The sequence below is a fragment of the Nothobranchius furzeri genome, chromosome 10 (genome assembly GCF_043380555.1).
Source record: "Nothobranchius furzeri strain GRZ-AD chromosome 10, NfurGRZ-RIMD1, whole genome shotgun sequence".
Classification (NCBI taxonomy): domain Eukaryota; kingdom Metazoa; phylum Chordata; class Actinopteri; order Cyprinodontiformes; family Nothobranchiidae; genus Nothobranchius; species Nothobranchius furzeri.
The window spans coordinates 67,201,096-67,226,115 of record NC_091750.1 but is presented as its reverse complement, the minus strand read 5'-3'; the positions used below and the strand labels follow the sequence as shown (position 1 = coordinate 67,226,115).

The 25,020-nt window shown below is 41.6% G+C and overlaps 30 non-coding genes across 30 annotated transcripts; all 30 read left to right on the top strand.

Moving 5' to 3' along the window:
* Nucleotides 1-1,338: 1,338 nt before the first annotated feature.
* On the top strand, nucleotides 1,339-1,410 carry trnah-gug (transfer RNA histidin (anticodon GUG)). Its single transcript has one exon. It is a non-coding gene; the product is annotated as a tRNA-His (tRNA).
* Nucleotides 1,411-1,830: 420 nt separating this feature from the next.
* Nucleotides 1,831-1,919, top strand: trnay-gua (transfer RNA tyrosine (anticodon GUA)). The gene is given in 2 exon segments: nucleotides 1,831-1,867; nucleotides 1,884-1,919. It is a non-coding gene; the product is annotated as a tRNA-Tyr (tRNA).
* Nucleotides 1,920-3,410: 1,491 nt separating this feature from the next.
* Nucleotides 3,411-3,482, top strand: trnah-gug (transfer RNA histidin (anticodon GUG)). The gene has a single exon. It is a non-coding gene; the product is annotated as a tRNA-His (tRNA).
* A 421-nt stretch (nucleotides 3,483-3,903) lies between these two features.
* trnay-gua (transfer RNA tyrosine (anticodon GUA)) lies at nucleotides 3,904-3,992 on the top strand. Its single transcript is given in 2 exon segments — nucleotides 3,904-3,940; nucleotides 3,957-3,992. It is a non-coding gene; the product is annotated as a tRNA-Tyr (tRNA).
* Nucleotides 3,993-4,588: 596 nt separating this feature from the next.
* trnay-gua (transfer RNA tyrosine (anticodon GUA)) lies at nucleotides 4,589-4,677 on the top strand. Its single transcript is given in 2 exon segments — nucleotides 4,589-4,625; nucleotides 4,642-4,677. It is a non-coding gene; the product is annotated as a tRNA-Tyr (tRNA).
* Nucleotides 4,678-4,787: 110 nt separating this feature from the next.
* Nucleotides 4,788-4,859, top strand: trnah-gug (transfer RNA histidin (anticodon GUG)). Its single transcript has one exon. It is a non-coding gene; the product is annotated as a tRNA-His (tRNA).
* A 419-nt stretch (nucleotides 4,860-5,278) lies between these two features.
* Nucleotides 5,279-5,367, top strand: trnay-gua (transfer RNA tyrosine (anticodon GUA)). Its single transcript is given in 2 exon segments — nucleotides 5,279-5,315; nucleotides 5,332-5,367. It is a non-coding gene; the product is annotated as a tRNA-Tyr (tRNA).
* Nucleotides 5,368-6,168: 801 nt separating this feature from the next.
* trnah-gug (transfer RNA histidin (anticodon GUG)) lies at nucleotides 6,169-6,240 on the top strand. The gene has a single exon. It is a non-coding gene; the product is annotated as a tRNA-His (tRNA).
* Nucleotides 6,241-6,660: 420 nt separating this feature from the next.
* trnay-gua (transfer RNA tyrosine (anticodon GUA)) lies at nucleotides 6,661-6,749 on the top strand. The gene is given in 2 exon segments: nucleotides 6,661-6,697; nucleotides 6,714-6,749. It is a non-coding gene; the product is annotated as a tRNA-Tyr (tRNA).
* A 2,060-nt stretch (nucleotides 6,750-8,809) lies between these two features.
* trnay-gua (transfer RNA tyrosine (anticodon GUA)) lies at nucleotides 8,810-8,898 on the top strand. Its single transcript is given in 2 exon segments — nucleotides 8,810-8,846; nucleotides 8,863-8,898. It is a non-coding gene; the product is annotated as a tRNA-Tyr (tRNA).
* Nucleotides 8,899-10,386: 1,488 nt separating this feature from the next.
* trnah-gug (transfer RNA histidin (anticodon GUG)) lies at nucleotides 10,387-10,458 on the top strand. Its single transcript has one exon. It is a non-coding gene; the product is annotated as a tRNA-His (tRNA).
* A 421-nt stretch (nucleotides 10,459-10,879) lies between these two features.
* Nucleotides 10,880-10,968, top strand: trnay-gua (transfer RNA tyrosine (anticodon GUA)). The gene is given in 2 exon segments: nucleotides 10,880-10,916; nucleotides 10,933-10,968. It is a non-coding gene; the product is annotated as a tRNA-Tyr (tRNA).
* A 596-nt stretch (nucleotides 10,969-11,564) lies between these two features.
* Nucleotides 11,565-11,653, top strand: trnay-gua (transfer RNA tyrosine (anticodon GUA)). Its single transcript is given in 2 exon segments — nucleotides 11,565-11,601; nucleotides 11,618-11,653. It is a non-coding gene; the product is annotated as a tRNA-Tyr (tRNA).
* Nucleotides 11,654-12,256: 603 nt separating this feature from the next.
* trnay-gua (transfer RNA tyrosine (anticodon GUA)) lies at nucleotides 12,257-12,346 on the top strand. Its single transcript is given in 2 exon segments — nucleotides 12,257-12,293; nucleotides 12,310-12,346. It is a non-coding gene; the product is annotated as a tRNA-Tyr (tRNA).
* A 595-nt stretch (nucleotides 12,347-12,941) lies between these two features.
* Nucleotides 12,942-13,030, top strand: trnay-gua (transfer RNA tyrosine (anticodon GUA)). Its single transcript is given in 2 exon segments — nucleotides 12,942-12,978; nucleotides 12,995-13,030. It is a non-coding gene; the product is annotated as a tRNA-Tyr (tRNA).
* Nucleotides 13,031-13,140: 110 nt separating this feature from the next.
* Nucleotides 13,141-13,212, top strand: trnah-gug (transfer RNA histidin (anticodon GUG)). The gene has a single exon. It is a non-coding gene; the product is annotated as a tRNA-His (tRNA).
* A 1,106-nt stretch (nucleotides 13,213-14,318) lies between these two features.
* Nucleotides 14,319-14,407, top strand: trnay-gua (transfer RNA tyrosine (anticodon GUA)). Its single transcript is given in 2 exon segments — nucleotides 14,319-14,355; nucleotides 14,372-14,407. It is a non-coding gene; the product is annotated as a tRNA-Tyr (tRNA).
* A 110-nt stretch (nucleotides 14,408-14,517) lies between these two features.
* On the top strand, nucleotides 14,518-14,589 carry trnah-gug (transfer RNA histidin (anticodon GUG)). Its single transcript has one exon. It is a non-coding gene; the product is annotated as a tRNA-His (tRNA).
* Nucleotides 14,590-15,010: 421 nt separating this feature from the next.
* On the top strand, nucleotides 15,011-15,099 carry trnay-gua (transfer RNA tyrosine (anticodon GUA)). Its single transcript is given in 2 exon segments — nucleotides 15,011-15,047; nucleotides 15,064-15,099. It is a non-coding gene; the product is annotated as a tRNA-Tyr (tRNA).
* A 596-nt stretch (nucleotides 15,100-15,695) lies between these two features.
* On the top strand, nucleotides 15,696-15,784 carry trnay-gua (transfer RNA tyrosine (anticodon GUA)). The gene is given in 2 exon segments: nucleotides 15,696-15,732; nucleotides 15,749-15,784. It is a non-coding gene; the product is annotated as a tRNA-Tyr (tRNA).
* Nucleotides 15,785-16,380: 596 nt separating this feature from the next.
* trnay-gua (transfer RNA tyrosine (anticodon GUA)) lies at nucleotides 16,381-16,469 on the top strand. The gene is given in 2 exon segments: nucleotides 16,381-16,417; nucleotides 16,434-16,469. It is a non-coding gene; the product is annotated as a tRNA-Tyr (tRNA).
* Nucleotides 16,470-16,579: 110 nt separating this feature from the next.
* Nucleotides 16,580-16,651, top strand: trnah-gug (transfer RNA histidin (anticodon GUG)). Its single transcript has one exon. It is a non-coding gene; the product is annotated as a tRNA-His (tRNA).
* A 421-nt stretch (nucleotides 16,652-17,072) lies between these two features.
* trnay-gua (transfer RNA tyrosine (anticodon GUA)) lies at nucleotides 17,073-17,161 on the top strand. Its single transcript is given in 2 exon segments — nucleotides 17,073-17,109; nucleotides 17,126-17,161. It is a non-coding gene; the product is annotated as a tRNA-Tyr (tRNA).
* A 1,294-nt stretch (nucleotides 17,162-18,455) lies between these two features.
* trnay-gua (transfer RNA tyrosine (anticodon GUA)) lies at nucleotides 18,456-18,544 on the top strand. The gene is given in 2 exon segments: nucleotides 18,456-18,492; nucleotides 18,509-18,544. It is a non-coding gene; the product is annotated as a tRNA-Tyr (tRNA).
* A 2,060-nt stretch (nucleotides 18,545-20,604) lies between these two features.
* On the top strand, nucleotides 20,605-20,693 carry trnay-gua (transfer RNA tyrosine (anticodon GUA)). Its single transcript is given in 2 exon segments — nucleotides 20,605-20,641; nucleotides 20,658-20,693. It is a non-coding gene; the product is annotated as a tRNA-Tyr (tRNA).
* A 794-nt stretch (nucleotides 20,694-21,487) lies between these two features.
* On the top strand, nucleotides 21,488-21,559 carry trnah-gug (transfer RNA histidin (anticodon GUG)). Its single transcript has one exon. It is a non-coding gene; the product is annotated as a tRNA-His (tRNA).
* A 424-nt stretch (nucleotides 21,560-21,983) lies between these two features.
* Nucleotides 21,984-22,072, top strand: trnay-gua (transfer RNA tyrosine (anticodon GUA)). Its single transcript is given in 2 exon segments — nucleotides 21,984-22,020; nucleotides 22,037-22,072. It is a non-coding gene; the product is annotated as a tRNA-Tyr (tRNA).
* Nucleotides 22,073-22,172: 100 nt separating this feature from the next.
* On the top strand, nucleotides 22,173-22,244 carry trnah-gug (transfer RNA histidin (anticodon GUG)). The gene has a single exon. It is a non-coding gene; the product is annotated as a tRNA-His (tRNA).
* A 1,115-nt stretch (nucleotides 22,245-23,359) lies between these two features.
* On the top strand, nucleotides 23,360-23,448 carry trnay-gua (transfer RNA tyrosine (anticodon GUA)). The gene is given in 2 exon segments: nucleotides 23,360-23,396; nucleotides 23,413-23,448. It is a non-coding gene; the product is annotated as a tRNA-Tyr (tRNA).
* Nucleotides 23,449-24,044: 596 nt separating this feature from the next.
* trnay-gua (transfer RNA tyrosine (anticodon GUA)) lies at nucleotides 24,045-24,133 on the top strand. The gene is given in 2 exon segments: nucleotides 24,045-24,081; nucleotides 24,098-24,133. It is a non-coding gene; the product is annotated as a tRNA-Tyr (tRNA).
* Nucleotides 24,134-25,020: the final 887 nt, after the last annotated feature.

Genomic DNA, 25,020 nt, shown 5'->3' with positions numbered 1-25,020 from the left:
GGTTTGAATCCGGGTCACGGTAAATGTTCCTTTACATTCCGTCTTAAATGTCGTTACTTTCAGAGGAAACTTTGCTAAGATGACAAGAAAAACAAAGACAGCTATGCAAAAGCTCAAAAGAAGTCATAAAACAGGAACAAGCTGTTGGAATAGAGTTGTTTAGCAACTACTGAAACCTCAAGTAATTGGTGATTTGTCTAACTTCTTTTGGGGGAAAAAACAACTCCAATGCCCAGTGAGTTGACAGCAACAATAGAAAGGTTGGCCATATTTCTAGTCAGAAGATGAGATCCTCTTGTGTGTAGGGATGGGGAAATGTACTTTGAACGTTCACCCAAAATACTTAGGCATCTATGTTTGGAACAAGATCAAATAGAAAAAATTAAACGTTGCACTCAAGATCACAATGCACAAAGTACTAAGTGCTTCTGACATTGCCTGCCCTTCGATAGCTCAGTTGGTAGAGCGGGGGACTGTAGAGGCAGCTCAAAAGACATCCTTAGGTCGCTGGTTCAAATTCCGGCCTGAAGGAAAATGTTGATAAAGCTTCTTCATGAGATCTCGAACTTTTCAAGTTGACATCTTTACAGTGGTGTGGTCACAGCTGATCACCACAGCTTACAGATGGAACTGAGGAAACCTGCGGTGATCATATAGTGGTTAGTACTCTGCGTTGTGGCCGCAGCAACCCCGGTTCGAATCCGGGTCACGGCAAATGTTCCTTAACAGTCTGTCTTAAATAACATTTCTTTCCGAAGAAACTTTGCTAAGATGACAAAAAAAAAAAACAAAGACAGCTATGCAAAAGCTCAAAAGAAGTCATAAAACATGAACAAGCTGTTGGAATAGAGTTGTTTAGCAACTACTGAAACCTCAAGTAATTGGTGATTTGTCTAACTTCTTTTGGGGGAAAAAACAACTCCAATGCCCAGTGAGTTGACAGCAACAATAGAAAGGTTGGCCATATTTCTAGTCAGAAGATGAGATTCTCTTGTGTGTAGAGATGGGGAAATGTACTTTGAACGTTCACCCAGAATACTTAGGCATCTATGTTTGGAACAAGATCAAATAGAAAAAAATTAAACGTTGCACTAAAAAACACAATGCACAAAGTACTAATTGCTTCCAGCATTGACCACCCTTCGATAGCTCACTTGGTAGAGCGGAGGACTGTAGAGGCAGCTCAAAAGACATCCTTAGGTCGCTGGTTCAAATCTGGCTCGAAGGAAAATGTTGATAAAGCTTCTTCATGAGCTCTAGCACTTTTCAAGTCGACATCTTTACAATGGTGTGGTCACAGCTGATCACCACAGCTTACAGATGGAGCTCAGGAAACGTGCCGTGATCGTATAGTGGTTAGTACTCTGCGTTGTGGCCGCAGCAACCCCGGTTCGAATCCGGGTCACGGCAAATGTTCCTTTACATTCCGTCTTAAATGTCGTTTCTTTCAGAGGAAACTTTGCTAAGATGACAAGAAAAACAAAGACAGCTATGCAAAAGCTCAAAAGAAGTCATAAAACAGGAACAAGCTGTTGGAATAGAGTTGTTTAGCAACTACTGAAACCTCAAGTAATTGGTGATTTGTCTAACTTCTTTTGGGGGAAAAACAACTCCAATGCCCAGTGAGTTGACAGCAACAATAGAAAGGTTGGCCATATTTCTAGTCAGAAGATGAGATCCTCTTGTGTGTAGAGATGGGGAAATGTACTTTGAACGTTCACCCAAAATACTTAGGCATCTATGTTTGGAACAAGATCAAATAGAAAAAAATTAAACGTTGCACTAAAAAACACAATGCACAAAGTACTAATTGCTTCCAGCATTGACCACCCTTCGATAGTTCAGTTGGTAGAGCGGAGGACTGTAGAGGCAGCTCAAAAGACATCCTTAGGTCGCTGGTTCAAATCCGGCTCGAAGGAAAATGTTGATGTATTTTTTTGATGAGCTCTCGCACTTTTCAAGTCAATATCTTTACAATTGTGTGGCTGCAGCTGATCATCACAGATGGAGCTGAGGAAACGTGCCGTGATCGTATAGTGGTTAGTACTCTGCGTTGTGGCCGCAGCAACCCCGGTTTGAATCCGGGTCACGGTAAATGTTCCTTTACATTCCGTCTTAAATGTCGTTACTTTCAGAGGAAACTTTGCTAAGATGACAAGAAAAACAAAGACAGCTATGCAAAAGCTCAAAAGAAGTCATAAAACAGGAACAAGCTGTTGGAATAGAGTTGTTTAGCAACTACTGAAACCTCAAGTAATTGGTGATTTGTCTAACTTCTTTTGGGGGAAAAAACAACTCCAATGCCCAGTGAGTTGACAGCAACAATAGAAAGGTTGGCCATATTTCTAGTCAGAAGATGAGATCCTCTTGTGTGTAGGGATGGGGAAATGTACTTTGAACGTTCACCCAAAATACTTAGGCATCTATGTTTGGAACAAGATCAAATAGAAAAAATTAAACGTTGCACTCAAGATCACAATGCACAAAGTACTAAGTGCTTCTGACATTGCCTGCCCTTCGATAGCTCAGTTGGTAGAGCGGGGGACTGTAGAGGCAGCTCAAAAGACATCCTTAGGTCGCTGGTTCAAATTCCGGCCTGAAGGAAAATGTTGATAAAGCTTCTTCATGAGATCTCGAACTTTTCAAGTTGACATCTTTACAGTGGTGTGGTCACAGCTGATCACCACAGCTTACAGATGGAACTGAGGAAACCTGCGGTGATCATATAGTGGTTAGTACTCTGCGTTGTGGCCGCAGCAACCCCGGTTCGAATCCGGGTCACGGCAAATGTTCCTTAACAGTCTGTCTTAAATAACATTTCTTTCCGAAGAAACTTTGCTAAGATGACAAAAAAAAAAAACAAAGACAGCTATGCAAAAGCTCAAAAGAAGTCATAAAACAGGAACAAGCTGTTGGAATAGAGTTGTTTAGCAACTACTGAAACCTCAAGTAATTGGTGATTTGTCTAACTTCTTTTGGGGGAAAAAACAACTCCAATGCCCAGTGAGTTGACAGCAACAATAGAAAGGTTGGCCATATTTCTAGTCAGAAGATGAGATTCTCTTGTGTGTAGAGATGGGGAAATGTACTTTGAACGTTCACCCAAAATACTTAGGCATCTATGTTTGGAACAAGATCAAATAGAAAAAAATTAAACGTTGCACTAAAAAACACAATGCACAAAGTACTAATTGCTTCCAGCATTGACCACCCTTCGATAGCTCACTTGGTAGAGCGGAGGACTGTAGAGGCAGCTCAAAAGACATCCTTAGGTCGCTGGTTCAAATCTGGCTCGAAGGAAAATGTTGATAAAGCTTCTTCATGAGCTCTAGCACTTTTCAAGTCGACATCTTTACAATGGTGTGGTCACAGCTGATCACCACAGCTTACAGATGGAGCTCAGGAAACGTGCCGTGATCGTATAGTGGTTAGTACTCTGCGTTGTGGCCGCAGCAACCCCGGTTCGAATCCGGGTCACGGCAAATGTTCCTTTACATTCTGTCTTAAATGTCGTTTCTTTCAGAGGAAACTTTGCTAAGATGACAAGAAAAACAAAGACAGCTATGCAAAAGCTCAAAAGAAGTCATAAAACAGGAACAAGCTGTTGGAATAGAGTTGTTTAGCAACTACTGAAACCTCAAGTAATTGGTGATTTGTCTAACTTCTTTTGGGGGAAAAAACAACTCCAATGCCCAGTGAGTTGACAGCAACAATAGAAAGGTTGGCCATATTTCTAGTCAGAAGATGAGATCCTCTTGTGTGTAGAGATGGGGAAATGTACTTTGAACGTTCACCCAAAATACTTAGGCATCTATGTTTGGAACAAGATCAAATAGAAAAAAATTAAACGTTGCACTAAAAAACACAATGCACAAAGTACTAATTGCTTCCAGCATTGACCACCCTTCGATAGTTCAGTTGGTAGAGCGGAGGACTGTAGAGGCAGCTCAAAAGACATCCTTAGGTCGCTGGTTCAAATCCGGCTCGAAGGAAAATGTTGATGTAGTTTTTTGATGAGCTCTCGCACTTTTCAAGTCGATATCTTTACAATTGTGTGGTTGCAGCTGATCATCACAGATGGAGCTGAGGAAACGTACCGTGATCGTATAGTGGTGAGTACTCAGCGTTGTGGCCGCAGCAACCCCGGTTCGATTCTGGGTCACGGTAAATGTTCCTTTACATTCCGTCTTAAATGTCGTTTCTTTCAGAGGAAACTTTGCTAAGATGACAAGAAAAACAAAGACAGCTATGCAAAAGCTCAAAAGAAGTCATAAAACAGGAACAAGCTGTTGGAATAGAGTTGTTTAGCAACTACTGAAACCTCAAGTAGTTGGTCATTTGTCTAACTTCTTTTGGGGGAAAAAACAACTCCAATGCCCAGTGAGTTGAAAGCAACAATAGAAAGGTTGGCCATATTTCTAGTCAGAAGATGAGATCCTCTTGTGTGTAGAGATGGGGAAATGTACTTTGAACGTTCACCCAAAATACTTAGGCATCTATGTTTGGAACAAGATCAAATAGAAAAAAATTAAACGTTGCACTAAAAAACACAATGCACAAAGTACTAATTGCTTCCAGCATTGACCACCCTTCGATAGCTCAGTTGGTAGAGCGGAGGACTGTAGAGGCAGCTCAAAAGACATCCTTAGGTCGCTGGTTCAAAACCGGCTCGAAGGAAAATGTTGATAAAGCTTCTTCATGAGCTGTAGCACTTTTCAAGTCGACATCTTTACAATTGTGTGGTCACAGTTGATCACCACAGCTTACAGATGGAGCTGAGGAAACGTGCCGTGATCGTATAGTGGTTAGTACTCTGCGTTGTGGCCGCAGCAACCCCGGTTCGAATCCGGGTCACGGCAAATGTTCCTTTACATTCCGTCTTAAATGTCGTTTCTTTCAGAGGAAACTGCTAAGATGACAAGAAAAACAAAGACAGCTATGCATAAGCTCAAAAGAAGTCATAAAACAGGAACAAGCTGTTGGAATAGAGTTGTTTAGCAACTACTGAAACCTCAAGTAATTGGTGATTTGTCTAACTTCATTTGGGGGAAAAAACAACTCCAATGCCCAGTGAGTTCACAGTAACAATAGAAAGGTTGGCCATATTTCTAGTCAGAAGATGAGATCCTCTTGTGTGTAGAGATGGGGAAATGTACTTTGAACGTTCACCCAAAATACTTAGGCATCTATGTTTGGAACAAGATCAAATAGAAAAAAATTAAGCGTTGCACTAAAAAACACAATGCACAAAGTACTAATTGCTTCCAGCATTGACCACCCTTCGATAGCTCAGTTGGTTGAGCGGAGGACTGTAGAGGCAGCTCAAAAGACATCCTTAGGTCGCTGGTTCAAATCCGGCTCGAAGGAAAATGTTGATAAAGCTACTTCATGAGCTCTCGCACTTTTCAAGTCGACATCTTTACAATGGTGTGGTCACAGATGATCACCACAGCTTACAGATGGAGCTGAGGAAACGTGCCGTGATCGTTTAGTGGTTAGTACTCTGCCTTGTGGCCGCAGCAACCCCGGTTCGAATCTGGGTCACGGCAAATGTTCCTTTACATTCCGTCTTAAATGTCGTTTCTTTCAGAGGAAACTTTGCTAAGATGACAAGAAAAACAAAGACAGCTATGCAAAAGCTCAAAAGAAGTCATAAAACAGGAACAAGCTGTTGGAATAGAGTTGTTTAGCAACTACTGAAACCTCAAGTAATTGGTGATATGTCTAACTTCTTTTGGGGGAAAAAACAACTCCAATGCCCAGTGAGTTGACAGCAACAATAGAAAGGTTGGCCATATTTCTAGTCAGAAGATGAGATCCTCTTGTGTGTAGAGATGGGGAAATGTACTTTGAACGTTCACCCAAAATACTTAGGCATCTATGTTTGGAACAAGATCAAATAGAAAAAATTAAACGTTGCACTCAAGATCACAATGCACAAAGTACTAAGTGCTTCTGACATTGCCTGCCCTTCGATAGCTCAGTTGGTAGAGCGGAGGCCTGAAGAAGCAGCTCAAAAGACATCCTTAGGTCACTGGTTCAAATCCGGCCTGAAGGAAAATGTTGATAAAGCTTCTTCATGAGCTCTCGAACGTTTCAAGTCGACATCTTTACAATGGTGTGGTCACAGCTGATCACCACAGCTTACAGATGGAACTGAGGAAACGTGCCGTGATCGTATAGTGGTTAGTACTCTGTGTTGTGGCCGCAGCAACCCCGGTTCGAATCCGGGTCACGGCAAATGTTCCTTAACAATCTGTCTTAAATAACGTTTCTTTCCGAAGAAACTTTGCTAAGATGACAAAAAAACAAAGACAGCTATGCAAAAGCTCAAAAGAAGTCATAAAACAGGAACAAGCTGTTGGAATAGAGTTGTTTAGCAACTACTGAAACCTCAAGTAATTGGTGATTTGTCTAACTTCTTTTGGGGGAAAAAACAACTCCAATGCCCAGTGAGTTGACAGCAACAATAGAAAGGTTGGCCATATTTCTAGTCAAAAGATGAGATCCTCTTGTGTGTAGAGATGGGGAAATGTACTTTGAGCGTTCACCCAAAATACTTAGGCATCTATGTTTGGAACAAGATCAAATAGAAAAAAATTAAACGTTGCACTAAAAAACACAATGCACAAAGTACTAATTGCTTCCAGCATTGACCACCCTTCGATAGCTCAGTTGGTAGAGCGGAGGACTGTAAAGGCAGCTCAAAAGACATCCTTAGGTCGCTGGTTCAAATCTGGCTCGAAGGAAAATGTTGATGTAGTTTTTTGATGAGCTCTCGCACTTTTCAAGTCGATATCTTTACAATTGTGTGGTTGCAGCTGATCATCACAGATGGAGCAGAGGAAACGTGCCGTGATCATATAGTGGTTAGTACTCAGCGTTGTGGCCGTAGCAACCCTGGTTCGATTCTGGGTCACGGTAAATGTCTCGCGTGCCCTTCCCATTTACTGGTTCCTTTAAAACCCAGTTCCGTTAGAACTTATGAGACGGTGCATCCATCAGGGTTCGAGGGGATGTCGGCGAGTTTAATTGTACTAGATCCTGGATTGGACCATCTAATTAGAATCTTGTCTTTTATTTTAAAGGTGAAATGACTTGCACGAATAGCCAGCCCCAGAGTGCTACACTTCTTTTAAACTCGTTACCTTTTGGTTAAGATACTAGAGAGAAGTCTGGAGGCAAGCCAAGCCTCTCAGCAATTGTTTGGGTTACCCGGAATTAATTGCGCCTCTAACAGCTTATGTGGGAGGTTGGTAACTATAAAATGATTTATGCTAGTTGATCAGGCTATCATAAGTTTATCAATTTATTTATTAATCCAACCTTCCAGCTGATTAGAGACTTTTTCAACCTGCAATCAGAGCCAAAATAACCTCGAATATTTTGCTTTTATCGCCCTTAAGACAACTCGTTACTCGCAAGGAGGGGGAAGTTAAAACTTCCCTTATCTTAACGTTTCTTTATATTATTCTATTATAAACTGTAAAGTAAGTCCCGATAATTCAGAGACCGATCATCGATATGCTTACCTCTGTGCAATTTATGGCCAGGGCCCCAAACGTGAAGCTTTAGAGAAAACCTGAAAGAATCAGAATTATGTTTCTTTTTCAAAAAAGGTTTATTACAAAATCAAAATACAAAAATGGGTAAAGTGAAAAACAACTGCTATCCCCCACGGAGGAATTAGTTCAAAATGATTAAATAAGAGTTAGTTTACACTAGCTCCTGTCTTCTCAGAATCTCCCCAAGAACTCTCCCAAGTCTCTTCTTCCCAGAGTCCTCCTGTCATCCCCCATCCAGGTTTGGACGGGGGATGACCCCTCCAAATCTGCTCTGTCTCTTCTTGTCGCCTGCCCCAGCTCTCTCTCTCCGATCTGAGCTGCATCCTTTTATATCATTCCTGAGACTGCTCTAAACAATGTAAGAGTCACAAGTCATTCTCTCCTGACAGTTTAGGTCAAGGGGTCATTTACCAAATACACTTTTTTAGCTCTACATAAGACATTTGGTATCATTTTCACTACATGCAGTATTCACATGAGGGCACAAAAGTTACATGCTGCACTCCTGGAATGGGAGCACAGGTCATAAATCTTCATGTTGGTAGCAAATTGTAGATCTTCCTCCAGCATTCCAGAGAGCTTCTGGGTCCAGTTGGACTTTCCTCACTCCATTCCAGTCCTTCTTTTCCCACCAGAGGTGGAGTTAGGGGCGGGATCATGGGTGTGTCCATGGGTGGATCCACAGAAGCCAGCCTGTCTTTTGACCCTTTGCCTAGTTCTGTCCTCACCAGCAAGTCCTGAACTATTGTCCTCTTGACCCTTGTGTGACCCTTGTCTCTGACCACTGTTTCTAAGCCTTGACCGATTGCTCGGACTTGCAACAAATGTTCCTTTACATTCCGTCTTAAATGTTGTTTCTTTCAGAGGAAACTTTGCTAAGATGACAAGAAAAACAAAGACAGCTATGCAAAAGCTCAAAAGAAGTCATAAAACAGGAACAAGCTGTTGGAATAGAGTTGTTTAGCAACTACTGAAACCTCAAGTAGTTGGTCATTTGTCTAACTTCTTTTGGGGGAAAAAACAACTCCAATGCCCAGTGAGTTGACAGCAACAATAGAAAGGTTGGCCATATTTCTAGTCAGAAGATGAGATCCTCTTGTGTGTAGAGATGGGGAAATGTACTTTGAACGTTCACCCAAAATACTTAGGCATCTATGTTTGGAACAAGATCAAATAGAAAAAAATTAAATGTTGCACTAAAAAACACAATGCACAAAGTACTAATTGCTTCCAGTATTGACCACCCTTCGATAGCTCAGTTGGTAGAGCGGAGGACTGTAGAGGCAGCTCAAAAGACATCCTTAGGTCGCTGGTTCAAATCCGGCTCGAAGGAAAATGTTGATGTATTTTTTTGATGAGCTCTCGCACTTTTCAAGTCAATATCTTTACAATTGTGTGGCTGCAGCTGATCATCACAGATGGAGCTGAGGAAACGTGCCGTGATCGTATAGTGGTTAGTACTCTGCGTTGTGGCCGCAGCAACCCCGGTTTGAATCCGGGTCACGGTAAATGTTCCTTTACATTCCGTCTTAAATGTCGTTACTTTCAGAGGAAACTTTGCTAAGATGACAAGAAAAACAAAGACAGCTATGCAAAAGCTCAAAAGAAGTCATAAAACAGGAACAAGCTGTTGGAATAGAGTTGTTTAGCAACTACTGAAACCTCAAGTAATTGGTGATTTGTCTAACTTCTTTTGGGGGAAAAAACAACTCCAATGCCCAGTGAGTTGACAGCAACAATAGAAAGGTTGGCCATATTTCTAGTCAGAAGATGAGATCCTCTTGTGTGTAGGGATGGGGAAATGTACTTTGAACGTTCACCCAAAATACTTAGGCATCTATGTTTGGAACAAGATCAAATAGAAAAAATTAAACGTTGCACTCAAGATCACAATGCACAAAGTACTAAGTGCTTCTGACATTGCCTGCCCTTCGATAGCTCAGTTGGTAGAGCGGAGGACTGTAGAGGCAGCTCAAAAGACATCCTTAGGTCGCTGGTTCAAATTCCGGCCTGAAGGAAAATGTTGATAAAGCTTCTTCATGAGATCTCGAACTTTTCAAGTTGACATCTTTACAGTGGTGTGGTCACAGCTGATCACCACAGCTTACAGATGGAACTGAGGAAACCTGCCGTGATCATATAGTGGTTAGTACTCTGCGTTGTGGCCGCAGCAACCCCGGTTCGAATCCGGGTCACGGCAAATGTTCCTTAACAGTCTGTCTTAAATAACGTTTCTTTCCGAAGAAACTTTGCTAAGATGACAAAAAAAAACAAAGACAGCTATGCAAAAGCTCAAAAGAAGTCATAAAACAGGAACAAGCTGTTGGAATAGAGTTGTTTAGCAACTACTGAAACCTCAAGTAATTGGTGATTTGTCTAACTTCTTTTGGGGGAAAAAACAACTCCAATGCCCAGTGAGTTGACAGCAACAATAGAAAGGTTGGCCATATTTCTAGTCAGAAGATGAGATTCTCTTGTGTGTAGAGATGGGGAAATGTACTTTGAACGTTCACCCAAAATACTTAGGCATCTATGTTTGGAACAAGATCAAATAGAAAAAAATTAAACGTTGCACTAAAAAACACAATGCACAAAGTACTAATTGCTTCCAGCATTGACCACCCTTCGACAGCTCAGTTGGTAGAGCGGAGGACTGTAGAGGCAGCTCAAAAGACATCCTTAGGTCGCTGGATCAAATCCGGCTCAAAGGATAATGTTGATAAAGCTTTTTCATGAGCTCTAGCACTTTTCAAGTCGACATCTTTACAATGGTGTGGTCACAGCTGGTCACCACAGCTTACAGATGGAGCTGAGGAAACGTGCTGTGATCGTATAGTGGTTAGTACTCTGCGTTGTGGCCGCAGCAACCCCGGTTCGAATCCGGGTCACGGCAAATGTTCCTTTACATTCCGTCTTAAATGTCGTTTCTTTCAGAGGAAACTTTGCTAAGATGACAAGAAAAACAAAGACAGCTATGCAAAAGCTCAAAAGAAGTCATAAAACAGGAACAAGCTGTTGGAATAGAGTTGTTTAGCAACTACTGAAACCTCAAGTAATTGGTGATTTGTCTAACTTCTTTTGGGGGAAAAAACAACTCCAATGCCCAGTGAGTTGACAGCAACAATAGAAAGGTTGGCCATATTTCTAGTCAGAAGATGAGATCCTCTTGTGTGTAGAGATGGGGAAATGTACTTTGAACGTTCACCCAAAATACTTAGGCATCTATGTTTGGAACAAGATCAAATAGAAAAAAATTAAACGTTGCACTAAAAAACACAATGCACAAAGTACTAATTGCTTCCAGCATTGACCACCCTTCGATAGCTCAGTTGGTAGAGCGGAGGACTGTAGAAGCAGCTCAAAAGACATCCTTAGGTCGCTGGTTCAAATCCGGCTCGAAGGAAAATGTTGAAGTAGTTTTTTGATGAGCTCTCGCACTTTTCAAGTCGATATCTTTACAATTGTGTGGTTGCAGCTGATCATCACAGATGGAGCTGAGGAAACGTGCCGTGATCGTATAGTGGTTAGTACTCAGCGTTGTGGCCGCAGCAACCCCGGTTCGATTCTGGGTCACGGTAAATGTTCCTTTACATTCCGTCTTAAATATCGTTTCTTTCAGAGGAAACTTTGCTAAGATGACAAGAAAAACAAAGACAGCTATGCAAAAGCTCAAAAGAAGTCATAAAACAGGAACAAGCTGTTGGAATAGAGTTGTTTAGCAACTACTGAAACCTAAAATAGTTGGTCATTTGTCTAACTTCTTTTGGGGGAAAAAAAAACTCCAATGCCCAGTGAGTTGACAGCAACAATAGAAAGGTTGGCCATATTTCTAGTCAGAAGATGAGATCCTCTTTTGTGTAGAGATGGGGAAATGTACTTTGAACGTTCACCCAAAATACTTAGGCATCTATGTTTGGAACAAGATCAAATAGAAAAAAATTAAACGTTGCACTAAAAAACACAATGCACAAAGTACTAATTGCTTCCAGCATTGACCACCCTTCGATAGCTCAGTTGGTAGAGCGGAGGACTGTAGAGGCAGCTCAAAAGACATCCTTAGGTCGCTGGTTCAAATCCGGCTCGAAGGAAAATGTTGATAAAGCTTTTTCATGAGCTCTAGCACTTTTCAAGTCGACATCTTTACAATGGTGTGGTCACAGCTGATCACCACGGCTTACAGATGGAGCTGAGGAAACGTGCCGTGATCGTATAGTGGTTAGTACTCAGCGTTGTGGCCGCAGCAACCCCGGTTTGAATCCGGGTCACGGCAAATGTTCCTTTACATTCCGTCTTAAATGTCGTTTCTTTCAGAGGAAACTTTGCTAAGATGACAAGAAAAACAAAGACAGCTATGCAAAAGCTCAAAAGAAGTCATAAAACAGGAACAAGCTGTTGGAATAGAGTTGTTTAGCAACTACTGAAACCTCAAGTAATTGGTGATTTGTCTAACTTCTTTTGGGGGAAAAAACAACTCCAATGCCCAGTGAGTTGACAGCAACAATAGAAAGGTTGGCCATATTTCTAGTCAGAAGATGAGATCCTCTTGTGTGTAGAGATGGGGAAATGTACTTTGAACGTTCACCCAAAATACTTAGGCATCTATGTTTGGAACAAGATCAAATAGAAAAAAATTAAACGTTGCACTAAAAAACACAATGCACAAAGTACTAATTGCTTCCAGCATTGACCACTCTTCGATAGCTCAGTTGGTAGAGCGGAGGACTGTAGAGGCAGCTCAAAAGACATCCTTAGGTCGCTGGTTCAAATCCGGCTCGAAGGAAAATGTTGATGTAGTTTTTTGATGAGCTCTCGCACTTTTCAAGTCGATATCTTTACAATTGTGTGGTTGCAGCTGATCATCACAGATGGAGCTGAGGAACCGTGCCGTGATCGTATAGTGGTTAGTACTCAGCGTTGTGGCCGCAGCAACCCCGGTTCGATTCTGGGTCACGGTAAATGTTCCTTTACATTCCGTCTTAAATGTTGTTTCTTTCAGAGGAAACTTTGCTAAGATGACAAGAAAAACAAAGACAGCTATGCAAAAGCTCAAAAGAAGTCATAAAACAGGAACAAGCTGTTGGAATAGAGTTGTTTAGCAACTACTGAAACCTAAAGTAGTTGGTCATTTGTCTAACTTCTTTTGGGGGAAAAAACAACTCCAATGCCCAGTGAGTTGACAGCAACAATAGAAAGGTTGGCCATATTTCTAGTCAGAAGATGAGATCCTCTTGTGTGTAGAGATGGGGAAATGTACTTTGAACGTTCACCCAAAATACTTAGGCATCTATGTTTGGAACAAGATCAAATAGAAAAAAATTAAACGTTGCACTAAAAAACACAATGCACAAAGTACTAATTGCTTCCAGCATTGACCACCCTTCGATAGCTCAGTTGGTAGAGCGGAGGACTGTAGAGGCAGCTCAAAAGACATCCTTAGGTCGCTAGTTCAAATCTGGCTCGAAGGAAAATGTTGATAAAGCTTCTTCATGAGCTCTAGCACTTTTCAAGTCGACATCTTTACAATGGTGTGGTCACAGCTGATCACCACAGCTTACAGATGGAGCTGAGGAAACGTGCCGTGATCGTATAGTGGTTAGTACTCTGCGTTGTGGCCGCAGCAACCCCGGTTCGAATCCGGGTCACGGCAAATGTTCCTTTACATTCCGTCTTAAATGTCGTTTCTTTCAGAGGAAACTTTGCTAAGATGACAAGAAAAACAAAGACAGCTATGCAAAAGCTCAAAAGAAGTCATAAAACAGGAACAAGCTGTTGGAATAGAGTTGTTTAGCAACTACTGAAACCTCAAGTAATTGGTGATTTGTCTAACTTCTTTTGGGGGAAAAAACAACTCCAATGCCCAGTGAGTTGACAGCAACAATAGAAAGGTTGGCCATATTTCTAGTCAGAAGATGAGATCCTCTTGTGTGTAGAGATGGGGAAATGTACTTTGAACGTTCACCCAAAATACTTAGGCATCTATGTTTGGAACAAGATCAAATAGAAAAAAATTAAACGTTGCACTAAAAAACACAATGCACAAAGTACTAATTGCTTCCAGCATTGACCACTCTTCGATAGCTCAGTTGGTAGAGCGGAGGACTGTAGAGGCAGCTCAAAAGACATCCTTAGGTTGCTGGTTCAAATCCGGCTCGAAGGAAAATGTTGATGTAGTTTTTTGATGAGCTCTCGCACTTTTCAAGTCGATATCTTTACAATTGTGTGGTTGCAGCTGATCATCACAGATGGAGCTGAGGAAACGTGCCGTGATCGTATAGTGGTTAGTACTCAGCGTTGTGGCCGCAGCAACCCCGGTTCGATTCTGGGTCACGGTAAATGTTCCTTTACATTCCGTCTTAAATGTCGTTTCTTTCAGAGGAAACTTTGCTAAGATGACAAGAAAAACAAAGACAGCTATGCAAAAGCTCAAAAGAAGTCATAAAACAGGAACAAGCTGATGGAATAGAGTTGTTTAGCAACTACTGAAACCTAAAGTAGTTGGTCATTTGTCTAACTTCTTTTGGGGGAAAAAACAACTCCAATGCCCAGTGAGTTGACAGCAACAATAGAAAGGTTGGCCATATTTCTAGTCAGAAGATGAGATCCTCTTGTGTGTAGAGATGGGGAAATGTACTTTGAACGTTCACCCAAAATACTTAGGCATCTATGTTTGGAACAAGATCAAATAGAAAAAAATTAAACGTTGCACTAAAAAACACAATGCACAAAGTACTAATTGCTTCCAGCATTGACCACCCTTCGATAGCTCAGTTGGTAGAGCGGAGGACTGTAGAGGCAACTCAAAAGACATCCTTAGGTCGCTGGTTCAAATCTGGCTCGAAGGAAAATGTTGATAAAGCTTCTTCATGATTTCTAGCACTTTTCAAGTCGACATCTTTACAATGGTGTGGTCACAGCTGATCACCACAGCTTACAGATGGAGCTGAGGAAACGTGCCGTGATCGTATAGTGGTTAGTACTCTGCGTTGTGGCCGCAGCAACCCCGGTTCGAATCCGGGTCACGGCAAATGTTCCTTTACATTCCGTCTTAAATGTCGTTTCTTTCAGAGGAAACTTTGCTAAGATGACAAGAAAAACAAAGACAGCTATGCAAAAGCTCAAAAGAAGTCATAAAACAGGAACAAGCTGTTGGAATAGAGTTGTTTAGCAACTACTGAAACCTCAAGTAATTGGTGATTTGTCTAACTTCTTTTGGGGGAAAAAACAACTCCAATGCCCAGTGAGTTGACAGCAACAATAGAAAGGTTGGCCATATTTCTAGTCAGAAGATGAGATCCTCTTGTGTGTAGAGATGGGGAAATGTACTTTGAACGTTCACCCAAAATACTTAGGCATCTATGTTTGGAACAAGATCAAATAGAAAAAAATTAAACGTTGCACTAAAAAACACAATGCACAAAGTACTAATTGCTTCCAGCATTGACCACCCTTCGATAGCTCAGTTGGTAGAGCGGAGGACTGTAGAGGCAGCTCAAAAGACATCCTTAGGTCGCTGGTTCAAATCCGGCTCGAAGGAAAATGTTGATGTAGTTTTTTGATGAGCTCTCGCACTTTTCAAGTCGATATCTTTACAATTGTGTGGTTGCAGATGATCATCACAGATGGAGCTGAGGAAACGTGCAGTGATCGTATAGTGGTTAGTACTCAGCGTTGTGGCCGCAGCAACCCCAGTTCGATTCTGCGTCACGGTAAATGTTCCTTTACATTCCGTCTTAAATGTTGTTTCTTTCAGAGGAAACTTTGCTAAGATGACAAGAAAAACAAAGACAGCTATGCAAAAGCTCAAAAGAAGTCATAAAACAGGAACAAGCTGTTGGAATAGAGTTGTTTAGCAACTACTGAAACCTCAAGTAGTTGGTCATTTGTCAAACTTCTTTTGGGGGAAAAAACAACTCCAATGCCCAGTGAGTTGACAGCAACAATAGAAATGTTGGCCATTTTTCTAGTCAGAAGATGAGATCCTCTTGTGTGTAGAGATGGGGAAATGTACTTTGAACGTTCACCCAAAATACTTAGGCATCTATGTTTGGAACAAGATAAAATAGAAAAAAATTACACGTTGCACTAAAAAACACAATGCACAAAGTACTAATTGCTTCCATTATTGACCACCCTTCGATAGCTCAGTTGGTAGAGCGGAGGACTGTAGAGGCAGCTCAAAAGACATCCTTAGGTCGCTGGTTCAAATCTGGCTCGAAGGAAAATGTTGATGTAGTTTTTTGATGAGCTCTCGCACTTTTCAAGTCGATATCTTTACAATTGTGTGGTTGCAGCTGATCATCACAGATGGAGCTGAGGAAACGTACCGTGATCGTATAGTGGTGAGTACTCAGCGTTGTGGCCGCAGCAACCCCGGTTCGAATCCGGGTCACGGCAAATGTTCCTTTACATTCCGTCTTAAATAACGTTTCTTTCCGAGGAAACTTTGCTAAGATGACAAGAAAAACAAAGACAGCTATGCAAAAGCTCAAAAGAAGTCATAAAACAGGAACAAGCTGTTGGAATAGAGTTGTTTAGCAACTACTGAAACCTCAAGTAATTGGTGATTTGTCTAACTTCTTTTGGGGGAAAAAACAACTCCAATGCCCAGTGAGTTGACAGCAACAATAGAAAGGTTGGCCATATTTCTAGTCAGAAGATGAGATCCTCTTGTGTGTAGAGATGGGGAAATGTACTTTGAACGTTCACCCAAAATACTTAGGCATCTATGTTTGGAACAAGATCAAATAGAAAAAAATTAAACGTTGCACTAAAAAACACAATGCACAAAGTACTAATTGCTTCCAGCATTGACCACCCTTCGATAGCTCAGTTGGTAGAGCGGAGGACTGTAGAGGCAGCTCAAAAGACATCCTTAGGTCGCTGGTTCAAATCCGGCTCGAAGGAAAATGTTGATAAAGCTTCTTCATGAGCTGTAGCACTTTTCAAGTCGACATCTTTACAATTGTGTGGTCACAGTTGATCACCACAGCTTACAGATGGAGCTGAGGAAACGTGCCGTGATCGTATAGTGGTTAGTACTCTGCGTTGTGGCCGCAGCAACCCCGGTTCGAATCCGGGTCACGGCAAATGTTCCTTTACATTCCGTCTTAAATGTCGTTTCTTTCAGAGGAAACTTTGCTAAGATGACAAGAAAAACAAAGACAGCTATGCAAAAGCTCAAAAGAAGTCATAAAACAGGAACAAGCTGTTGGAATAGAGTTGTTTAGCAACTACTGAAACCTCAAGTAATTGGTGATTTGTCTAACTTCTTTTGGGGGAAAAAACAACTCCAATGCCCAGTGAGTTCACAGTAACAATAGAAAGGTTGGCCATATTTCTAGTCAGAAGATGAGATCCTCTTGTGTGTAGAGATGGGGAAATGTACTTTGAACGTTCACCCAAAATACTTAGGCATCTATGTTTGGAACAAGATCAAATAGAAAAAAATTAAACGTTGCACTAAAAAACACAATGCACAAAGTACTAATTGCTTCCAGCATTGACCACCCTTCGATAGCTCAGTTGGTTGAGCGGAGGACTGTAGAGGCAGCTCAAAAGTCATCCTTAGGTTGCTGGTTCAAATCCGGCTCGAAGGAAAATGTTGATAAAGCTACTTCATGAGCTCTCGCACTTTTCAAGTCGACATCTTTACAATGGTGTGGTCACAGATGATCACCACAGCTTACAGATGGAGCTGAGGAAACGTGCCGTGATCGTTTAGTGGTTAGTACTCTGCCTTGTGGCCGCAGCAACCCCGGTTCGAATCTGGGTCACGGCAAATGTTCCTTTACATTCCGTCTTAAATGTCGTTTCTTTCAGAGGAAACTTTGCTAAGATGACAAGAAAAACAAAGACAGCTATGCAAAAGCTCAAAAGAAGTCATAAAACAGGAACAAGCTGTTGGAATAGAGTTGTTTAGCAACTACTGAAACCTCAAGTAATTGGTGATATGTCTAACTTCTTTTGGGGGAAAAAACAACTCCAATGCCCAGTGAGTTGACAGCAACAATAGAAAGGTTGGCCATATTTCTAGTCAGAAGATGAGATCCTCTTGTGTGTAGAGATGGGGAAATGTACTTTGAACGTTCACCCAAAATACTTAGGCATCTATGTTTGGAACAAGATCAAATAGAAAAAATTAAACGTTGCACTCAAGATCACAATGCACAAAGTACTAAGTGCTTCTTACATTGCCTGCCCTTCGATAGCTCAGTTGGTAGAGCGGAGGCCTGAAGAAGCAGCTCAAAAGACATCCTTAGGTCACTGGTTCAAATCCGGCCTGAAGGAAAATGTTGATAAAGCTTCTTCATGAGCTCTCGAACGTTTCAAGTCGACATCTTTACAATGGTGTGGTCACAGCTGATCACCACAGCTTACAGATGGAACTGAGGAAATGTGCCGTGATCGTATAGTGGTTAGTACTCTGTGTTGTGGCCGCAGCAACCCCGGTTCGAATCCTGGTCACGGCAAATGTTCCATTACATTCCGTCTTAAATGTCGTTTCTTTCAGAGGAAACTTTGCTAAGATGACAAGAAAAACAAAGACAGCTATGCAAAAGCTCAAAAGAAGTCATAAAACAGGAACAAGCTGTTGGAATAGAGTTGTTTAGCAACTACTGAAACCTCAAGTAATTGGTGATTTGTCTAACTTCTTTTGGGGGAAAAAACAACTCCAATGCCCAGTGAGTTGACAGCAACAATAGAAAGGTTGGCCATATTTCTAGTCAGAAGATGAGATCCTCTTGTGTGTAGAGATGGGGAAATGTACTTTGAACGTTCACCCAAAATACTTAGGCATCTATGTTTGGAACAAGATCAAATAGAAAAAAATTAAACGTTGCACTAAAAAACACAATGCACAAAGTACTAATTGCTTCCAGCATTGACCACCCTTCGATAGCTCAGTTGGTAGAGCGGAGGACTGTAGAGGCAGCTCAAAAGACATCCTTAGGTCGCTGGTTCAAATCCGGCTCGAAGGAAAATGTTGATGTAGTTTTTTGATGAGCTCTCGCACTTTTCAAGTCGATATCTTTACAATTGTGTGGTTGCACCTGATCATCACAGATGGAGCAGAGGAAACGTGCCGTGATCATATAGTGGTTAGTACTCAGCGTTGTGGCCGTAGCAACCCCGGTTCGATTCTGGGTCACGGTAAATGTGTCGCGTGCCCTTCCCATTTACTGGTTCCTTTAAAACCCAGTTCCGTTAGAACTTATGAGACGGTGCATCCATCAGGGTTCGAGGGGATGTCGGCGAGTTTAATTGTACTAGATCCTGGATTGGACCATCTAATTAGAATCTTGTCTTTTATTTTAAAGGTGAAATGACTTGCACGAATAGCCAGCCCCAGAGTGCTACACTTCTTTTAAACTCGTTACCTTTTGGTTAAGATACTAGAGAGAAGTCTGGAGGCAAGCCAAGCCTCTCAGCAATTGTTTGGGTTACCCGGAATTAATTGCGCCTCTAACAGCTTATGTGGGAGGTTGGTAACTATAAAATGATTTATGCTAGTTGATCAGGCTATCATAAGTTTATCAATTTATTTATTAATCCAACCTTCCAGCTGATTAGAGACTTTTTCAACCTGCAATCAGAGCCAAAATAACCTCGAATATTTTGCTTTTATCGCCCTTAAGACAACTCGTTACTCGCAAGGAGGGGGAAGTTAAAACTTCCCTTATCTTAAGGTTTCTTTATATTATTCTATTATAAACTGTAAAGTAAGTCCCGATAATTCAGAGACCGATCATCGATATGCTTACCTCTGTGCAATTTATGGCCAGGGCCCCAAACGTGAAGCTTTAGAGAAAACCTGAAAGAATCAGGATTATGTTTCTTTTTCAAAAAAGGTTTATTACAAAATCAAAATACAAAAATGGGTAAAGTGAAAAACAACTGCTATCCCCCACGGAGGAATTAGTTCAAAATGATTAAATAAGAGTTAGTTTACACTAGCTCCTGTCTTCTCAGAATCTCCCCAAGAACTCTCCCAAGTCTCTTCTTCCCAGAGTCCTCCTGTCATCCCCCATCCAGATTTGGACGGGGGATGACCCCTCCAAATCTGCTCTGTCTCTTCTTGTCGCCTGCCCCAGCTCTCTCTCTCCGATCTGAGCTGCATCCTTTTATATCATTCCTGAGACTGCTCTAAACAATGTAAGAGTCACAAGTCATTCTCTCCTGACAGTTTAGGTCAAGGGGTCATTTACCAAATACACTTTTTTAGCTCTACATAAGACATTTGGTATCATTTTCACTACATGCAGTATTCACATGAGGGCACAAAAGTTACATGCTGCACTCCTGGAATGGGAGCACAGGTCATAAATCTTCATGTTGGTAGAAAATTGTAGATCTTCCTCCAGCATTCCAGAGAGCTTCTGGGTCCAGTTGGACTTTCCTCACTCCATTCCAGTCCTTCTTTTCCCGCCAGAGGAGGAGTTAGGGGCGGGATCATGGGTGTGTCCATGGGTGGATCCACAGAAGCCAGCCTGTCTGTTGACCCTTTGCCTAGTTCTGTCCTCACCAGCAAGTCCTGAACTATTGTCCTCTTGACCCTTGTGTGACCCTTGTCTCTGACCACTGTTTCTAAGCCTTGACCGATTGCTCGGACTTGCAACAAATGTTCCTTTACATTCCGTCTTAAATGTTGTTTCTTTCAGAGGAAACTTTGCTAAGATGACAAGAAAAACAAAGACAGCTATGCAAAAGCTCAAAAGAAGTCATAAAACAGGAACAAGCTGTTGGAATAGAGTTGTTTAGCAACTACTGAAACCTCAAGTAGTTGGTCATTTGTCTAACTTCTTTTGGGGGAAAAAACAACTCCAATGCCCAGTGAGTTGACAGCAACAATAGAAAGGTTGGCCATATTTCTAGTCAGAAGATGAGATCCTCTTGTGTGTAGAGATGGGGAAATGTACTTTGAACGTTCACCCAAAATACTTAGGCATCTATGTTTGGAACAAGATAAAATAGAAAAAAATTAAATGTTGCACTAAAAAACACAATGCACAAAGTACTAATTGCTTCCAGTATTGACCACCCTTCGATAGCTCAGTTGGTAGAGCGGAGGACTGTAGAGGCAGCTCAAAAGACATCCTTAGGTCGCTGGTTCAAATCCGGCTCGAAGGAAAATGTTGATGTATTTTTTTGATGAGCTCTCGCACTTTTCAAGTCAATATCTTTACAATTGTGTGGCTGCAGCTGATCATCACAGATGGAGCTGAGGAAACGTGCCGTGATCGTATAGTGGTTAGTACTCTGCGTTGTGGCCGCAGCAACCCCGGTTTGAATCCGGGTCACGGTAAATGTTCCTTTACATTCCGTCTTAAATGTCGTTACTTTCAGAGGAAACTTTGCTAAGATGACAAGAAAAACAAAGACAGCTATGCAAAAGCTCAAAAGAAGTCATAAAACAGGAACAAGCTGTTGGAATAGAGTTGTTTAGCAACTACTGAAACCTCAAGTAATTGGTGATTTGTCTAACTTCTTTTGGGGGAAAAAACAACTCCAATGCCCAGTGAGTTGACAGCAACAATAGAAAGGTTGGCCATATTTCTAGTCAGAAGATGAGATCCTCTTGTGTGTAGGGATGGGGAAATGTACTTTGAACGTTCACCCAAAATACTTAGGCATCTATGTTTGGAACAAGATCAAATAGAAAAAATTAAACGTTGCACTCAAGACCACAATGCACAAAGTACTAAGTGCTTCTGACATTGCCTGCCCTTCGATAGCTCAGTTGGTAGAGCAGAGGACTGTAGAGGCAGCTCAAAAGACATCCTTAGGTCGCTGGTTCAAATCCGGCTCAAAGGAAAATGTTGATAAAGCTTCTTCATGAGCTCTCGAACTTTTCAAGTCGACATCTTTACAATGGTGTGGTCACAGCTGATCACCACAGCTTACAGATGGAGCTGAGGAAACCTGCCGTGATCGTATAGTGGTTAGTACTCTGCGTTGTGGCCGCAGCAACCCCGGTTCGAATCCGGGTCACGGCAAATGTTCCTTTACAGTCTGTCTTAAATAACGTTTCTTTCCGAAGAAACTTTGCTAAGATGACAAAAAAAAAAACAAAGACAGCTATGCAAAAGCTCAAAAGAAGTCATAAAACAGGAACAAGCTGTTGGAATAGAGTTGTTTAGCAACTACTGAAACCTCAAGTAATTGGTGATTTGTCTAACTTCTTTTGGGGGAAAAAACAACTCCAATGCCCAGTGAGTTGACAGCAACAATAGAAAGGTTGGCCATATTTCTAGTCAGAAGATGAGATCCTCTTGTGTGTAGAGATGGGGAAATGTACTTTGAACGTTCACCCAAAATACTTAGGCATCTATGTTTGGAACAAGATCAAATAGAAAAAAATTAAACGTTGCACTAAAAAACACAATGCACAAAGTACTAATTGCTTCCAGCATGCACCACCCTTCGATAGCTCAGTTGGTAGAGCGGAGGACTGTAGAGGCAGCTCAAAAGACATCCTTAGGTTGCTGGTTCAAATCCGGCTCGAAGGAAAATGTTGATAAAGCTTCTTCATGATTTTCAAGTCGACATCTTTACAATGGTGTGGTCACAGCTGATCACCACTGCTTACAGATGGAGCAGAGGAAACGTGCCGTGATCGTATAGTGGTTAGTACTCTGCGTTGTGGCCGCAGCAACCCCGGTTCGAATCCGGGTCACGGCAAATGTTCCTTTACATTCCGTCTTAAATTATGTTTCTTTCCGAGGAAACTTTGCTAAGATGACAAGAAAAACAAAGACAGCTATGCAAAAGCTCAAAAGAAGTCATAAAACAGGAACAAGCTGTTGGAATAGAGTTGTTTAGCAACTACTGAAACCTCAAGTAATTGGTGATTTGTCTAACTTCTTTTGGGGGAAAAAATAACTCCAATGCCCAGTGAGTTGACAGCAACAATAGAAAGGTTGGCCATATTTCTAGTCAGAAGATGAGATCCTCTTGTGTGTAGAGATGGGGAAATGTACTTTGAACGTTCACCCAAAATACTTAGGCATCTATGTTTGGAACAAGATCAAATAGAAAAAATTAAACGTTGCACTCAAGATCACAATGCGCAAAGTACTAAGTGCTTCTGACATTGCCCACCCATCGATAGCTCAGTTGGTAGAGCGGAGGACTGTAGAGGCAGCTCAAAAGACATCCTTAGGTCGCTGGTTCAAATCCGGCTCGAAGGAAAATGTAGATAAAACTTCTTCATGAGCTCTCGAACTTTTCAAGTCGACATCTTTACAATGGTGTGGTCACAGTTGATCACCACAGCTTACAGATGGAGCTGAGGAAACGTGCCGTGATCGTATAGTGGTTAGTACTCAGCGTTGTGGCCGCAGCAATCCCGGTTCGAATCCGGGTCACGGCAAATGTTCCTTTACAGTCTGTCTTAAATAACGTTTCTTTCCAAAGAAACTTTGCTAAGATGACAAAAAAAAAAACACAGACAGCTATGCAAAAGCTCAAAAGAAGTCATAAAACAGGAACAAGCTGTTGGAATAGAGTTGTTTAGCAACTACTGAAACCTCAAGTAATTGGTGATTTGTCTAACTTCTTTTGGGGGGAAAAACAACTCCAATGCCCAGTGAGTTGACAGCAACAATAGAAAGGTTGGCCATATTTCTAGTCAGAAGATGAGATCCTCTTGTGTGTAGAGATGGGGAAATGTACTTTGAACGTTCACCCAAAATACTTAGGCATCTATGTTTGGAACAAGATCAAATAGAAAAAAATTAAATGTTGCACTAAACAACACAATGCACAAAGTACTAATTGCTTCCAGCATTGACCACCCTTCGATAGCTCAGTTGGTAGAGCGGAGGACTGTAGAGGCAGCTCAAAAGACATCCTTAGGTCGCTGGTTCAAATCCGGCTCGAAGGAAAATGTTGATGTAGTTTTTTGATGAGCTCTCGCACTTTTCAAGTCGATATCTTTACAATTGTGTGGTTGCAGCTGATCATCACAGATGGAGCTGAGGAAACGTGCCGTGATCATGTAGTGGTTAGTACTCAGCGTTGTGGCCGCAGCAACCCCGGTTCGATTCTGGGTCACGGTTAATGTTCCTTTACAGTCTGTCTTAAATGTCGTTTCTTTCAGAGGAAACTTTGCTAAGATGACAAGAAAAACAAAGACAGCTATGCAAAAGCTCAAAAGAAGTCATAAAACAGGAACAAGCTGTTGGAATAGAGTTGTTTAGCAACTACTGAAACCTCAAGTAATTGGTGATTTGTCTAACTTCTTTTGGGGGAAAAAACAACTCCAATGCCCAGTGAGTTGACAGCAACAATAGAAAGGTTGGCCATATTTCTAGTCAGAAGATGAGATCCTCTTGTGTGTAGAGATGGGGAAATGTACTTTGAACGTTCACCCAAAATACTTAGGCATCTATGTTTGGAACAAGATCAAATAGAAAAAAATTAAACGTTGCACTAAAAAACACAATGCACAAAGTACTAATTGCTTCCAGCATTGACCACCCTTCGATAGCTCAGTTGGTAGAGCGGAGGACTGTAGAGGCAGCTCAAAAGACATCCTTAGGTCGCTGGTTCAAATCTGGCTCGAAGGAAAATGTTGATAAAGCTTTTTCATGAGCTCTAGCACTTTTCAAGTCGACATCTTTACAATGGTGTGGTCACAGCTGATCTCCACAGCTTACAGATGGAGCTGAGGAAACGTGCCGTGATCGTATAGTGGTTAGTACTCTGCGTTGTGGCCGCAGCAACCCCGATTCGAATCCGGGTCACGGCAAATGTTCCTTTACATTCCGTCTTAAATGTCGTTTCTTTCAGAGGAAACTTTGCTAAGATGACAAGAAAAACAAAGACAGCTATGCAAAAGCTCAAAAGAAGTCATAAAACAGGAACAAGCTGTTGGAATAGAGTTGTTTAGCAACTACTGAAACCTCAAGTAATTGGTGATTTGTCTAACTTCTTTTGGGGGAAAAAATAACTCCAATGCCCAGTGAGTTGACAGCAACAATAGAAAGGTTGGCCATATTTCTAGTCAGAAGATGAGATCCTCTTGTGTGTAGAGATGGGGAAATGTACTTTGAACGTTCACCCAAAATACTTAGGCATCTATGTTTGGAACAAGATCAAATAGAAAAAATTAAACGTTGCACTCAAGATCACAATGCGCAAAGTACTAAGTGCTTCTGACATTGCCCACCCATCGATAGCTCAGTTGGTAGAGCGTTAGGACTGTAGAGGCAGCTCAAAAGACATCCTTAGGTCGCTGGTTCAAATCCGGCTCAAAGGAAAATGTTGATAAAGCTTCTTCATGAGCTCTCGAACTTTTCAAGTCGACATCTTTACAATGGTGTGGTCACAGCTGATCACCACAGCTTACAGATGGAGCTGAGGAAACCTGCCATTATCGTATAGTGGTTAGTACTCTGCGTTGTGGCCGCAGCAACCCCGGTTCGAATCCGGGTCACGGCAAATGTTCCTTTAC